The following is an 8,314-nucleotide window of genomic DNA, read 5'->3' as shown; positions in this document are numbered from 1 at the left end:
GTGACTCCTGGACTTATTAAAATTTCTCTGGGCATTGTGCGATCTGACCTTGGGGTGAATTTGCTGTTCATTCTTGGGAAGATTATGGCAGAGTGAGCCAGAGGAGCAAAGTGCCAAAACGGTTTTTATAGATGTGCTCGCACTTGCTGCTGATCAGTTAATCAAGTTTGATTAGCAGCTCATGGCTGCTACTTACCCACTTAATTCTTATGGAAACAGCCAGGCTTTTTCAAATGATTGTGGATAACACCAAATAACAGTTAAAGTTAGGATAGGTGTGTGTAAGCGAGTGAGTGAGTGAATGGCCTGTTTGTGTGTGTGTGTGTGTGTGTGTGTGTGTGTGTGTGTGTGTGTGTGTGTGTGTGGGTGTGGGTGGGTGTGTTTGTCTGCGTGTGTGAGAGAGTGTGCATGGCTGTTGGACGTAGTCATAGAGGGAGGGGTTCACCCTCCCCGCTGCTGCCCCCCCTGGGATGCAGGTGCTTGTTGGTTCCAGGGCGCATGGCTGTCGTGGTCATTGACCTGCTCCCTTGGTGGTCCAGGGTGGCTTGGATCTCTTCCATGTCAGAGGGGGTGGCTCTGCAGGGTACTGGGCTGCCTGACACCCCGGGACCCTGATCTCGAATTACACTGGTATGGCCGGCCTCTAGTGGAGATTGCTACCCATGGCCGCTGGTCTTCTGGGAGTCCCACCCTTTGGTTGTGGCTGCACCATCTGGGGATTCCTTCTTTCTCCTGCTGGGATGGGCGCACAGATGACACCAAGATATGTGGCCGCAGGTCTTCGGTAGTCTTGGGTGCTGTGGATGACCCGGTTCTCCTGGATCCATGTCTGTCTGCCTCTGCAGCTTCACAGCTTTTTTTTCAAATACATTTCATGACAAAGACACAAGCACACTCACACTCCACTCTCTCTCTGTCTCTCTCACTCACTCACTCACTCACTCACACACACAGTAACTTTGTTGATTTATGTACATCTGCATTTTCAAATTGTTGTGTTCCAGGTGTTGTTTATTTTTCTTACAGGTGCGGCAGATGGTGATATATTGTGCATTTCTATTTGTACTCCGTTCTTTTATTACATCTTCTCCTACCCCCTCCTTTTTTCTCTCCTTGCCTGTCTTTCCTTGGACATTGTCATACTGTATACTGCATATAATGTAATAACTGAAACAACACAAAGAGAAATGAAGAAATAAACAGATAAAAGAAACACCTGAACAAGAGAAGCCTATAGAGTATTTACAGAGCTAATGATGGAAAAGCAAAATGTATTTGGCACAACAGTGCATTCAGATCATAATTGTGATTGCAGAAGCTGCCAGACAGCACAGGATTTAAAAACAAAATTACAAAATAAATAGAAATAACCTTTAAGTTTGAAGTTGCATCACTTTATACAAGGTGACAGAACCAATAGAGGCCTGCAATAATATTTTATAAAGTATGAATATGGCTGTTTGTGTTAGTCCTCTGTTTAGTCATAATTTAAAAACTGCCATACCTCTCACCATGAAATAACACTTACATACCTTTTAAAGGGAATTCTTCTCAATTCTTCTCAGCCATCAAGAGTCTGTTTTGTCGCTACAACTCTACTATTTGGCTTAATTTCCTTCCAAAGCATTGCAAATAAAAGGGACAGTGTGTTAGCAAAAGACTGAGGCCCTGTTCATGCTTACTATTAAAATGCATTTTCAGTGATCTGATCAGGAGCGAACAGCTCTCACTAAACAAAAGAAAAACAAATCGAACAAGCATCACACAAAGAATGTCTCCCTGTGCTGAAGGGGCCACTCATGAAAAGGGGGCAAAATAGTAACAAGTAACACTCTCATGCACACACAAACACACACAGATGGAGATGTGGCCGGGCGTCGGGCCAGACGCTCCGAGAGAAGGAAACTCACATTCTTGTGATGAGGAGTCATCAAGTATCAGGTTCCATAGACTCTGGCTGAGGCTGGAGCCCCCTCACCACCTCAGTGCGTGCACGCATGCACAAACACACACACACACACACACACACACACACACACACACACACACACACACACACACACACAGAGAGAGAGAGCGGGACAGAGATAAGTCAAAGAAAATAATAAGAAGAGATAAACACGTGCAAACACAGCCCACACCATTGTGTGTAGATAAAAATGCGCAAAAATCATGAACTGCTGCTTCTTGTAACCTTTTAAGACCTGTCTGTAGAGACATTAGGATAAAATGGTAGATTTAGTTATAATAGAGAAATGTTTATTTTTCTCTTTGAGTGTTTATACAATTAAAAAACAAAACAAGACCAAAGTTAAACAGGTTGAATGAATGCAGAGGAATGTGCCGGGTTGTTGCAATGTGAAGCATCCAGGTCAAATAATCATAATGGAAGGAGGAGGTAGAGTAACGAAGGACTGATGTGTAATTCAACTTGGTTCCACTAGATGTCAATGTCACTCTGTCTTTTGCTTTAATCAGTCACCAGGTTGAATTCTTTAAGTGTGTAGTGTGAGTGTTTCTCATTAAATGAGTCCTTTTATAAAAGATTTTGTACACAGTTAGGTAAAAAGTAAAAGATTTGGGGGATAGTTTGGTACTGTCCATGGATTTGGATGATGTCTAACATGTGCTATTTAGTTGTATTTTAATCTCAGAAACAGCAAATTTTGACACTTTTTTTTTTTATAATTCAAGTATTTATTAGATTTTGCATTTTATAACAGCAAATACAAAGATGCAGCAACCAAAAGTAAGACGCAAACAAACAAACAAAACAAAACAAACAAACAAAACTTCCCTAATGTATAATCCATTGTTCGACAATGTAGAATCCCATGTACCTTCATCCATTGTACGCCCTAGATCACTTTCCCATGCTTTTTTCAGGCTCTTATTTATATTATTTTTAATTCATGGGCAAATATTATACCATTTCGCAGCTGTGCACAGAAATGGGGGTAGTAGCATAAAATTCTCTATCGGGTTACTTTCACATGTTATTGTAACTCCTCCTTTTAAATAGTTTCTTATTTGTAAATACTTCCAGAAATGACTGTTACCCTCTAAACAAAACTTATTTTTAATATCCTTATATGACATGAAAACACCCCCTTCAAATAGGTCACTAACAGTTCTGATACCTCTTCTTAGCCATTGTGTCCAGTAAACAGTCTGCTTACCAATTTTAATTCTAGGATTATACCACAAGGGGGCATACTTCTGTACATATGGCACAAGTTTATATTTCTTATGCCCCTCCCCTCCAACCATACCATTTTCGACAATTTCAAAATAGGGTTTTGCGTCTTACCGTGATTATTCACTTTTTGTGATAAAATATCAATTGGTGTGAATGGAGATGCAAGCTCTTGTTCTAATAAAATCCAATCTATATTGTTTTTCCCTGCCCAATGTTTGCCTAATCTAGCCATTTCAAAAGAGATGCTATAATACTCTATATTGGGCAGGGCTAGCCCCCCTTCTTTCTTAGGTTGGGACAGTCGATTAATGTTAATACGGGGTTTACCACCCTTCCAAAGAAAATCTTTTATCATATTATCGTGCCCCTCCCTTCCTTCCCTCCCCATCTCCAGCTGCCTCCCTCTTCCCGCTCCACCACAACCACCCACACATGCAGGACCTTGGAGTAGGGGTATGTCACCAGGGTGCAGAGGAGGCTACCCCCCCTCTGTCCCCTTCTGGCTGCCTCTGCCTCAATTTTATCCCACAACTTAGACATTCACATTACTCACACTCTCATTACACATACATATAGGATCTTGGGGGTGGGCACGATACACGGAATCCAAAGTACCATCAGGGTGTACACCCCACCCCTGGCGTTGTTGCCCACCTCTCAAGGTTAAATACACGTAGACATTGAGGGCTAGCAGGAGGGACCATGCGCTTACCTGCTGCTCTCTGGCAGGTACAGTGGAGCAAAAAAGTATTTCAGAATCAGAAAGGGGTTTATTGCCAAATGTTGAGCAGGTTTACAACATTAGGAAATTGCTGCGGTGCTTCAGTGCAAACATGATGTCATAAATAACACTTAAATAGACATGGAAAAAATAAAAGTGGGGATAAGAATTAAAAGTGCTACGTGGAAAGATATGTGCATGAGATATACATGAGATATATACATGAGAGTAAGAATTAAGAGTGCTACGTTGAAAGATATATACATGAGTGCAGGTGGTGAGCAGTGCCAAACATAGAATGATGCAGTGAACACAGCGTAGGGTCATGTGTTAGTGGCGGGGACAGTCATATGGTTATTGTTCATGTGTCCAACAGCAGAGGGGAAGAAACTGTTCTTATGGCGAGAGGTTCTGGTGCGAATGGACCGGAGCCTCCTGCCTGAGGGGAGCAGGTCAAACAGACTGTGTCCAGGGTGAGAAGGGTCAGCTGAGATCCGAGCTGCACGCCGCAATGTCCTGGAGGTGTACAGGTCCTGCAAAGATGGGAGTCTGCAGCCAATCACCTTCTCAGCAGAGCGCACAACACGCTGCAGTCTCTGTTTGTCCCTGATAGTGGCTCCAGCGTACCACACGGTGATGGAGGAGGTGAGGATGGACTCGATGATTGCAGTGTAGAACTGCATCATCGTCCGTGTTGGCAGGTTGAATTTCTTCAGCTGCCTCAGGAAGTACATCCTCTGCTGGGCTTTCTTGATGACGGAGGTGATGGTGGGCTCCCACTTCAGGTCCTGGGTGATGGTGGTACCCAGGAAGCGGAATGAGTCCACAGAGGTGATGGGGGTGTCAGTCAGGATGATGGGGGGGGAGTGGGGCTGTGTGCTTCCTGAAGTCCACAATAATCTCCACTGTCTTCTGGGCATTCAGCACCAGGTTGTTGTGGCTGCACCAGGACACCAGACGTTCAACCTCCCTCCTGTAGGCAGACTCGTCCCCGTCCGAGATGAGTCCAATAACGGTGGTGTCATCTGCAAACTTGATTAGCTTGACAGACTGGTGGGTGGAGGTGCAGCAGTTGGTGTACAGGGAGAAGAGCAGAGGAGAAAGAACACAGCCCTGAGGGGAGCCGGTGCTGATGGTCCGGGAGTCCGAGACATTCTTTCCCAGCCTCACATGCTGCTTCCTGTCCGTCAGGAAGTCAGTGATCCACCGGCAGATGGGATCAGGCACATTCATCTGGGAAAGCTTGTCTCGGAGATGGTCTGGAAGGATGGTGTTGAAGGCAGAGCTGAAGTCCACAAACAGGATCCTGGCGTAGGTTCCTGGGGAGTCCAGATGCTGCAGGATGAAGTGTAGGGCCATGTTGATGGCGTCGTCTACAGACCTGTTGGCTCTATATGCAAACTGCAGGGGGTCCAGGAGGGGGGCCGTGAGGGTCCTGAGATGGGAGAGAACTAGGCGCTCAAAGGACTTCATGACCACAGATGTCAGAGCCACGGGTCTGTAGTCATTTAGTCCAGTGATCCTAGGTTTCTTGGGGACAGGGATTATGGTGGAGGACTTGAAGCAGGCAGGCACATGACATGCCTGCAGTGAGGAGTTGAAAATGCCAGAAAACACTGGGGCCAGCTCGTTTGCACAGTGTCTGAGGGTGGCAGGAGACACGCCGTCTGGGCCGGGAGCTTTCCGAGCATTCAGGTTCTTAAACTGCTTCCTCACATCTGCTTCATGAATATGAAGAGTTGTGGTGGGAGGAGGTGGTGTGAAATCCTCTTTTGTGTGGGGTGAGGAGGGGGGTGTTGTAGGTGAACGGTTTGAAGGTGGTGATGGCTCTATGGAGGGGGGAGAGGTGGGGGAATTAGTGTCCAAAGTGTCTCTATTGTTGGGGCCGTTGGAGGTGTGAAGGCTGCCTGATGGCTCGTCAAAACGACAGTAGAAGTCGTTAAGGGTGTTGGCCAAGAGCAAGTCATCATTTAGTCAGCCACCGATTGTGCAAGTTCCCCCACTTAAAATGATGACAGAGGTCAGTAATTTACACCAGAGGTACACTTCAACTGTGAGAGACAGAATGTGAAAAAAAAATCCATGAATTCACATGGTAGGATTTGTAAAGAATTTATTCGTAAATTAGGGTGGAAAATAAGTATTTGGTCACCTCAAACAAGAAAAATCTCTGGCTCTCACAGACCTGTAACGTCTTCTGTAAGAAGCTTTTCTGTCCCCCACTCGTTACCTGTATGAATGGCACCTGTTTGAACTCATCATCTGTATAAAAGACACCTGTCCACAGCCTCAAACAGTCAGACTCCAAACTCCGCCATGGCCAAGACCAAAGAGCTTTCGAAGGACACCAGGAAAAGTATTGTAGACCTGCACCAGACTGGGAAGAGTGAATCTACAATAGGCAAGCAGCTTGGTGTGAAAAAATCAACTGTGGGAGCAATCATCAGAAAATGGAAGACATACAAGACCACTGATAATCTCCCTCGATCTGGGGCTCCACGCAAGATCTCATCCCGTGGGGTCAAAAGGATCATGAGAACGGTGAGCAAAGATCCCAGAACCACGCTGTTTTTCTGCCAAGGGGACAGGATGACTGATCCGTGTTAAGGACAGAATGAATGGGGCCATGTATCGTGAGATTTTGAGCCAAAACCTCCTTCCATCAGTGAGAACTTTGAAGATGAAACGAGGCTGGGTCTTCCAACATGACAATGATCCAAAACACACCGCCTGGGCAACAAAGGAGTGGCTCCGTAAGAAGCATTTGAAAGTCCTGGAGTGGCCTAGCCAGTCTCCAGACCTCAACCCCATAGAAAATCTGTGGTGGGAGTTGAAAGTCCGTGTTGCTCGGCGACAGCCCCAAAACATCACTGCTCTCGAGAAGATCTGCATGGAGGAATGGGCCAAAATACCAGCTACTGTGTGTGCAAACCTGGTAAAGACCTATAGTAAACGTTTGACCTCTGTTATTGCCAACAAAGGTTATGTTACAAAGTATTGAGTTGTATTTTTGTTATTGACCAAATACTTATTTTCCACCCTGATTTACGGATAAATTCTTTACAAATTCTACCATGTGGATTCATGGATTTTTTTTTCACATTCTGTCTCTCACAGTTGAAGTGTACCTCTGGTGCAAATTACTGACCTCTGTCATCATTTTAGGTGGGGGAACTTGCACAATCGGTGGCTGACTAAATGCTTTTTTGCCCCACTGTAGCTCCATGCCCTCCTGGGTTTTAAATGCACCTTAGAACACACATGCATCAACACTGCAATGAGTGGGTGGAGGGAGGTTTGGAGTCTTCACTCACCCCCATTCTCTGCGACCTGCTGGAGTGGGGGGGCTAGGAGGAGAGTTGGCCGTCCGACTGCGGTCTGGAGTGTGGGGCCTCCCTGCTGCTGCGGAGTCGGGGCGGTCTGCCTCCCCCCACCGCAGGGAAAAGGGTAACACCACCTGGGTCTGGGTGCAGTTCCCCCCTCCAGGGGCAAGGGTACCTAGACCCGGTTCGTAGAGTACGCTTGGGGAGTGTGATCGTGTGTACAGCGTCTCTTTATGTCTGTCTCCACGTTGGTTGAGTGTGGAGTAAGTGCATATGAGAGCATGAGGGTGGGAATGGATGTTTGTATATGTGTGTGCCTGTATTTCTGTGTCTATATATCAGGTTGGGTGTCAGGCGCCACCTCTCTGGGGACATCTTAGGCCCTCCAAGGTTTGGAGGCCTATCTCCCCCCACCACCACTTCCCCTGCCAGTGGCGGACTCCCTCAGACATCGGTGCGTTGGTGGTTCTTTGTGTCCAGGGATGGGCGTCCGGGTACACACCGGCTCACTCCTTGGCGGCCGCTTATCGGGGCCTGGAGCCTGGGGCTCGCTCGGGCCACTTCGGAGGTGGGGTGCCCCCGGCCTCTCGGCCTGGGGCTCGGTCACTCAGGCACGGCTGGCTGCCGGTGGAGCTCACGGGCGCGTCACTGCAACTCCCCCTGGCTTCTGCTCCACGGCTGCTGAGTGAGCCCTCATCTGGGACTCTCTTCAGCTCTTTCTGGGACAGTGGCGCGGTTGCCCCTCTGTTGGTCTTCCTTGGTCTCTTGTGTTCTGGGGGCCTCTGGATGTCTGGAGTTTTGATCTCCTCCATACCTGCTTCATGCCCTGGAGGACGGGGCTGTGCCCCCCCCCCCCACCCTCTAGCAGATCATTACATGAAGGAACCTTTAAAAAAACCAAAAAAAAACCAAGCGCGTCCATGCTCACAGGTGTACACACGGGTGATCACACCCACAAACTACACCCTTTTTGGCTCCTACCTCAAAGCACACTGTGTTCTGTTGATCTTATGTGCTGCACAATAATGTTTAATATTTAGTATTTACTGTCATATTCCCATATATCATTGT

The sequence above is a fragment of the Astatotilapia calliptera genome, chromosome 12, assembly GCF_900246225.1.
Source record: "Astatotilapia calliptera chromosome 12, fAstCal1.2, whole genome shotgun sequence".
Taxonomy (NCBI): Eukaryota; Metazoa; Chordata; class Actinopteri; order Cichliformes; family Cichlidae; genus Astatotilapia; species Astatotilapia calliptera.
This window is presented reverse-complemented; position numbering follows the sequence as displayed.